Here is an 8,103-nt window from a genome sequence, read left to right as displayed (position 1 = left end):
AATCAATGGACTTTAACATGGATGACTGATGAGGCTTTGAAAGAGAAGTGTGGGAAACAAATCATGACAACAAAACATTTCTCTGTAGCCACAAATGTCACGACATTTGCAATTAACTCCTTCAAGCTTCAATAATGAATGTGATTTCGAGAAATCACATCTTCATGGACTTGGATCATCGCGCAACTGTCAAAGCTCAGTTCAAATCTTGCATGAAAATTGTTAGAACTTTTTGAAGAACATAAAATACAAGTATAAATGCTAGCAACAAAATAAAATGAAATGGATTTTTTACCTGTTGCCTTTGTGCGCTAGTTCCTAACTCCAACAAGACAAGTAGCATAAAATGTTTCCAGTTGTTAAGAAATTTCCATTTGCAATTTTTTTAAATTATTTTGAATTATTTTTATTTTTTAATTGGTTTTTTTTAATGTTTTTTTTTTTTTTTGAATTGTTCTAATATTTTTTAATGGTTTTGTTTTTTTGAATTTTTTTTTTAATATTTTTTTTTAATGGCTTTGATTTTTTTTAAATTGCTTTGGGTTGTTTATTAAAATAAAAATAAAATAGACAAAAATGTTTTGCATTGTTTTGATTTATTTATTATTTATTTATTTATTTATTTATTTTTTTGAATTGTTTGAATTTTTTTTTTATGAGGGAAACTATAAAGAGCTCACCTAAACTACAGACAACAATAAGACCTGCTAACTAAAAAGTAAGTGGCTAAATACAAAAGCATACAAATATTGAACATAGTAAGATAAGGATCTTATTTAGAAGAATCTTGGGAAATAGAGAAGTGATGGATTTGAATATTTTCCGAGCCCAAATTTTTGAAATTGCTGTCGCTTCTCCTCTTGGAGAACTCCCCCCAACTGGATTCTTTATATTTGGACGGATTTTTCTCATTAACCAACTCAGGTACAGGTCCAATCATCGCATGATGCGAGGGAAAAAGAAAGAATGGGAAAGAGAACCTTTCCTTCTTGTCATTCACAAGCACCCTATGTTCTACACTCTCGGATTTTCCATTGCTCCAAACCTGCATGCAATCCCCAACATGGATGACAAAGGAATTGGGGATAGGTTTCACTCCAATCCATTCTCCATCTTTTCGCTTGACTTGCAGCCCTCCAACGTCATCCTGAGCAAGCACAGTAAGAGCCCCCGGATCCTTGTGGCTACCCACTCCCAGAGTCAGCTCTGGCACAGGGCAGGGCGAATAATGATTCAACCTCTCAACCGAAGTTTGTTCCTCAAACTTGGAATTGAAATAATCAGCGAAAATCCCAAGCTCAGAGATATGAGTTCCACCAATCTGAAAGCAAGCTTCTCCGCGGCCTCTGCATATTTCTCACAGGCCTCCCTTAGGCCAGGTGGGTTCTGCGGCCACTGATTTATCACTATTCGAATCTCATCGAACTCGAGTTCGAAACTTGTCGGAAGGTAAACTTTGCCTCGGCATGCAAAATCGAAGACCTCTTTCCAATCCCTGACATTTTTTGTGAGCTCTGTGTCGTAATAGCCCAATGGGTTTTCGAAATCTCTCCTCACTTTGGCTTTTTCTTGCAAGGGGATGGAAAAGAAATTGGCTGCTTCGGATTGCACTGCGTGGCGCAGTTCGGGAAATACGCCATGGTTTGATGACTTAGGCCTTCCCATAACTGATGGCAGGTTGAGACTTGGGACCTAAAACAAGTCCCCAGAATGTTCTTAAAAGACATTGTTGAATATGTCAATGCAAAGATCAAAATCAGATCCAACGCATTGCATGCCTGCACATAGTAATCCATTCCAAATATAACCATCACTAAAGCTCGTGTTATTTACGACCACCAAATCATTTTCATCATTGTAGCAGCCTCAACGTGATAGGACTATTAAGACAAATGCTCCTATTTTTCTCGCGTAGAGCATGCATTGCATCCCTTTGCGACCGAAAATTAACTAGAGCAAGTTTAACTGGCTGGTCCAATCCCTACCTCACAAAAATTCGTATATTAGAACTATCGATATTATATCCAGAGAAAAATCGCAACATCTTCTTGAACGACATTCTGTGGAACCCCATGTAATAGCAAAACTTTTCCATCAAATGGGGATTCGAGGTTACTCCACTGACGGTGATCTCAACCAACCTATAAAAACGACCTTTGCTACCTATACATTTTTGTGCTGTAGCAAATGTAGCCCTGGAGAAGAATTGAATAATCATGCCAAGGGGAGCATAGACCCTATTGTATGCAAACTTTATATCCTCTGGTTTCAAATTGCAACCTTCAAAGAAATGCACTATGTCCGTCTTCAAGGTTTTTTATGCAATACCAGTCAATTTTCCATATGCTAAACTTCCGCTTGGCTTGGATCGAGGGACCAAGTTGGGCGAAGGACCTGTCATCGTCGGCGAAATGATAGGATTGACCGAAAAGGGACCGCGTGTTGTGCATGACTGCGGGGATCGAAGCCGTTCCAAGAAATCTTCCATCGCGAGACTCCACAGCCAAGGCTTTGCTGTTGAAGGCGCTCTTAAGCGCGACCCTTGTTGCAATGAAGGCAACACCTATGTTAGAAGAGATGCCGAGGATGGTTTGGTACCGTCTCAATCCGGCTTCCAAGGTATCTCAAGCAGCATTCTGGGTTTTGTAATGTTTTTGACAGTTGAGTTGGAAAAGGACGCTTGACCACTTTGTTCACAACCTGACCATTTTCCCATAGGAGTTCTTTGATATCATGCTCTAGCATCGTGGATCTCTTCTGCGGTTGCACATAATCCCAATTCACCTTTTCCATAGAAATCAGATCCACAACTTCCTCTTCCAGTGAAGCACTCAACAATGAAGCGCTCACCTAATTTTAGGATCTCAGCCAGTGAAGTGCTCAACTAATCTTCCGATTTCAAAAATTTAGCTCAAAGGATATCTTCCGAAATTGGTGCGATCTCTTCCATATTTTATGAACTGAAAATTGATTTTCCCTGTCCATTATTTTTGGGATTCGTTGTCATCTTGCCACTTTTTCCAAGGCAGCATCTCTTATCTGTCTTCAACGCCCCAAGCTACCATAAATAAAATCTCTATGTTGTCCCGATTTCTCCCTTCTGGGAACCGCACTTCTTGAAATGAAAGTGAGATGGCTGGAACTTTCAAAATCAGATTCTTTCGTTAACGTGGTTGAAGCATGTGTTCCTGATGGGAGCTCCCCATCTTCCCTCATACTCTCTAATTCTGCTTTTAGAGAACCACCCTCTGCATCCAAAACAAGTGATGTATCAGTCCCGGGCTCTTCTCCAGCAATAGAAGTTACCGAAATCTGATTATGTCCAATTTCAACTGAAGACTAGCTGCGCAAACTGCATTTAGAGCTGTACATTGCCCATGGCACATTTCTGTAGGTAAGGTGGTGGCGCTTTTTATCTTTGTGCTTACATTCCAGCTGGAATTAGCACATCGATCCATCACAAAATTGAAGGAGGGAGAAATCTCTCGGTAGAGTGTGCACCTGAGAAAGCTTTGGAGAATAGTAGTGTGCCATTGAATGGTGTTGTAACTGCTCCCAAAGAAACCGCAAACTATCTGGAAGATGATAAATGGATGAATGATGAGGGCGAGAGGCCGGGAACTTTAGCTGCATTGTCATCCCAGAATAAACTAGCGAGATCCACACCTGCAGGTTTGCAGATGGGTACTATGTTGCTTCATCCGTAAAGAAATTAAGGTCGACGATCCTCAGTACGCCAAGGAAAGAGTCAATCATGTCCCAGTTTTTTTTTTTAAATGTTTTTTTTTTTTTTGTTTTTTATTTTTTTTTTTTAAATTAAAATCTCTAAAAAAAAATTTCATTTGATTTATTAGTAAGAAAAATGATTTTTTTTTTTCTTTTTTTTTTTTTTTAAATTTATTTCCTAAAATTTTATTCTAACTTAAAAAAATAAAATTGATTTATTTGTTTTTTTTAAATTAGTAAACCAATTATTTTTTCTAATTTTTATTTTATTTTATTTAAACTAAAAAATAAAATAAATCCTATTTCTATGTATTACCAAAATAAATTTAAATAAAAATAAAAAAATAAAAAGGAATTTATTCCTAAGAATTTTTTTATGTTAAAATCAATTTTTTTTTTAAATTGATTTTTATTTATTTTTTTAAATTAAAAATGAAAACTATTTTTTTTTAAATTTATTTTTATAAAAAAAAATTAAATTTATTTCTAAAGAGTTTTATTTTATTCTATTTTTTATTAAAATCAATTCTTTTTTAAATAAAAGAAATTGATTTTTTTTTTAAATCAATTTTTTTTTAACAAAAAAAAAAATTAAAATTTTATCCTAACCCTAAAAAAAACATAGGATTTCTATTGATTTAAGATGATTTTTTTTAAGAAAATGGAGACAAGTATATTGATACCTTGAAAACATTTATAAACATGCTACTTTCTGATCCTCAAGATCGTACAAAGACGCAGGAGGAGAGCATACTTATTCAAACTGAAAATATGATCCTACCTACTCTATGCTAATTGAAAATTACAAACTATTACGTGTAATTAAATTTCCAATGTAACCATTCACGCAATAGTAGTAAAAATATATTCATTTTCAATTTCTCAATTTTAAAATGAAAATATACAAGGATGATCGAATCTAGTTTTTGTGAGTATGATCTAATAAAATAAAAACAAAATCGATCTAACCTTGTACTTGTTTGAAACCATCGAAACCACTTGTCAATAAGGCTTTCATATGCGTGATTTCCATTCTCATTCAGATCATGCTGCAACTTCTCTTCGTCCTCCTCATTCTCCTGTTCAAACAATGGTTCATCGTCAGATATACAGGATGATTCTTCAAATGTTAATTCATTGTTTTCTTCTAGAGGAGTAGTTAAGCTTTTGGTTGCTGTCAAGATCTCTTCTTCGCAAGAAGAGGAGATCCTAACATTTGCTAGGATCTGAGCGAGTTGTTCCAAACTTATACTCACCGTTTTTCCATATATACATATGGATCTTTATTGTGTTTTTGTTTTTTTTTAATGGGGGGGGGGGGGGGGGGGTTTGATTTGTGTTCTATTTCTATGTTTTCTATATGATAATAAACTTAAATGAAAATTCCTAAATGCAATTAACCCTAAATGATCCTAAATAAAAATTCTTCCCAAACAATCTTCTTAACTAGCTTACATCTAAGTTTGCTTCCCCGACAACGACGCCAAAATGTTGGGCGATTTAGTTGTCTGCTAAATCCCTGTCATTTAATTTATCAATCTGGGGAATCATAAACTTAGAAGCAAACCAATATATATGGGACCTTAGATGAAACATGTGTAAGAAGTTTGTTTAGAATGGAAATGCATATTACAAATCTAAACTATCAGATCTATTTTATGAAAGCATAAAAATAATGTTTGATCAATGGAATTATTTTACTTTAGAAGATAGAGAAGAGTCTCTTGTTCAAGAGTCCTGGTTGTCCTTATACCATCTTTCTATAATAACATTGCCAAACACCTAAGAAAGCAGGAAAGAAAGCATGTAAATGAAAGCAAGTAAATATTGTTTTTAGTTCAGTTCTTAATGGAGAAGAGTCTCCTAACTTAGGAGAACTTGATTTCTCTAGATACTGAAAGGGAATCAATATTCACATAAATTTAATCTAGGAAAGCATAAGAGAAAGTAAATCTTATTTCAATTTAATCTAGCTCATGGAGAAGAGACTCCTAACTTAGGAGTTTCTGGTTGTCCTTCTCACATCAAAACTAGCTACTGAAAGGAGATCAACCTTCACACAACAAAACATGGCCATATCATGAATTCATATTGAAATTATCTACAATTATTTACAACAAAGAAATAAGATGAACATTAGAATTGAAATTAGTATATTCACATCATTATTCTACAACAAAGTGTACTTATCTCAGTATGGGGATCCTTCCATTCCTCAATGAGCACACATGAACAATTATCACACCTTAAGAATCAAACAACACTCATAACTCATGATTTGGAGAAAATGGTATTATTCATGTTGAATGAACATAATCTAATGCTAATGAATAACTGATAATTGTTTTTCTCTCCCTCCTCCTCCTTCATTACCTAATTTGGAGGATGCTCCTCTTATTTATACATGAATCAGGGATATCTACTCAATAAATGTAGATCCCTTAAATATCTACTAGACCCACACTTGTCTCAACTTATCCCTAAATACTAGATACAAATCCCATGACACATCAAAATCTCCATGATCTTCCTCCTTGGAAAATGGTCCACCTCTTGAGTTGAAATTCGAATTTGATCTTGGGAGGCCACATAAGGGTGCCTTGGAAGCTTCCAAATGATCTACACATGTCATCAAACTCAAGCCACTTTTAGGTATAAGCAAATACATGTTATTTCTCTAACTTTTAATCATAAATTCACTCTAAATACATGAAATTAATAACTTTGGAAAATGAGAATATAAACTCATACGGTAATGGAAATATAGGGTTATGTAATGATAATATGGTGAAATGAGATGACACAATGAGGATAAAAGGTGAAAATGGAGTGAAAATTAAGGTTAATTTGGAGGCCCAACAATTTGGTTCTAATAGAATATGAGAGTTTGATCCTGGATTGCAAGGAGGACCTTGCAAGAGAGCTCAAGATGTAGGATATGGGGTTGTTGCACTATTTCCTTGGATTGGAGGTTTGGCAGGGTGATGGAGATATATTTGTTGGATAGGGGAAGTACACCTCTAGGACCCTTCAGAGATTCCACATGCAATATTCCAAACCCATTGATACTCCTTTAGGTACTAACTGGAGGAAGGAGGATGCCTCCACAACAAATGCAATAGATGGTACAATCTACAGATAGTTGATTGGGTCCTTGATGTATTTAGTGAACACAAGGTCTAATATTTGTTTTGCTATGAACTAGTTGAGTCAATCCATGGTGGATCCTACCAAGGTCCATTGGAAAGCGGAAAAACATGTTTTGAGATACCTAAGATGCACAATAAACTATGGATTATGGTACAAACAGATTGATGGAGTGAAGCTTCAGGGCTTCATAGATGAATGTTGGGCAGGGAGTTGCTCAAATAGGAAGATCACTCCAGGAGAAGTCTTCAATATTGGGTCAACTGTAATTTTTTGGTACAACAGGAAGCAGCTATTAGTTATAATTAGTTCAACAAAGGTCAAGTATATGGCTGCTAGTCAGGAAACATGCAAGTATATTTGGATGAGGAAGATCATGGTAGGACTCTTTAGTCAGGGGATTGAGCCTACATTGATCCATTGTGACAATCAAATTTTCATAAAACTCTCTAAGAATCTAGTGTTTCATGATAGGTCCAAGCATATAGACATCAAGTACCATCATCTTAGAGATTGTGTGCAGAGGAGGATTGTGATGCTACAATACATTCCTATAAAGGAGTAAGATGCAAACATCTTGACCAAGGCCCTATCAAGGGGTAATTTCAAGTTCCATATAGGCAGGATTGGGGCCATCCAAAATCATTCCTCGCTAAGAGGGAGTGTTGAAGTTGTAGCAAGGAAAGGCTTCTTTTGCCTTGTGCCTTAGCCAAAGAAGAAAATTTGAATTCAATCTCATAGAAATTTGAGTTAGCTATCAGTTAACATGTATGATGTGGCCTATCACTAGTTTATTGCCAGTTAATTCACGTTAGATGGATTTCAGTGAGTTGTGGACCAATTAATGGCTAAAATTAGCTAACTAGTTGAGTTATATCTAGTGTTTATTATTTAATTGATCTCTAGTTCTAGAATAAAGATAATTATGAGCTTAGTTGGGTAGTTGAATTTCTGTTAACTCAACTTACTTTCAGTTAACTAGTTGTAGCTGCTAAAATTATCCCTAGCAGGTCATGCAATTTGAATTTCCTTTTGAGATTGGATGAAGGCACAATTGCAATTCATTATTGTACAACAAGTTTTGTGTTAGAGAATTGAGTAGACCTATTTATCCTAGCAATTGTGCAAGGAAATAGGAGAGATTCCTATTTTTTAGGGGTTGAATTGCACTAGGAAATATGAGATTCCTAGTAGGTTTATTTGGCTAAGTATTGGGTTATTCTTGTGAGG

At 35.4% G+C, this 8,103-nt stretch overlaps 2 pseudogenes; both read right to left on the bottom strand.

Moving 5' to 3' along the window:
• Positions 1 to 772: 772 nt before the first annotated feature.
• Positions 773 to 1,665, bottom strand: LOC149164048 (protein DMR6-LIKE OXYGENASE 1-like; annotated as a pseudogene).
• A 181-nt stretch (positions 1,666 to 1,846) lies between these two features.
• On the bottom strand, positions 1,847 to 3,633 carry LOC149164047 (uncharacterized; annotated as a pseudogene).
• Positions 3,634 to 8,103: the final 4,470 nt, after the last annotated feature.

The sequence above is a fragment of the Pinus tabuliformis genome, chromosome 5_1 (genome assembly GCF_031772625.1).
Source record: "Pinus tabuliformis cultivar Carrire ecotype Pingquan chromosome 5_1, CPIR1, whole genome shotgun sequence".
Lineage (NCBI taxonomy): Eukaryota > Viridiplantae > Streptophyta > Pinopsida > Pinales > Pinaceae > Pinus > Pinus tabuliformis.
The sequence above is the reverse complement of the archived record's forward strand: the minus strand, read 5'-3'. Positions and strand labels throughout refer to the sequence as shown.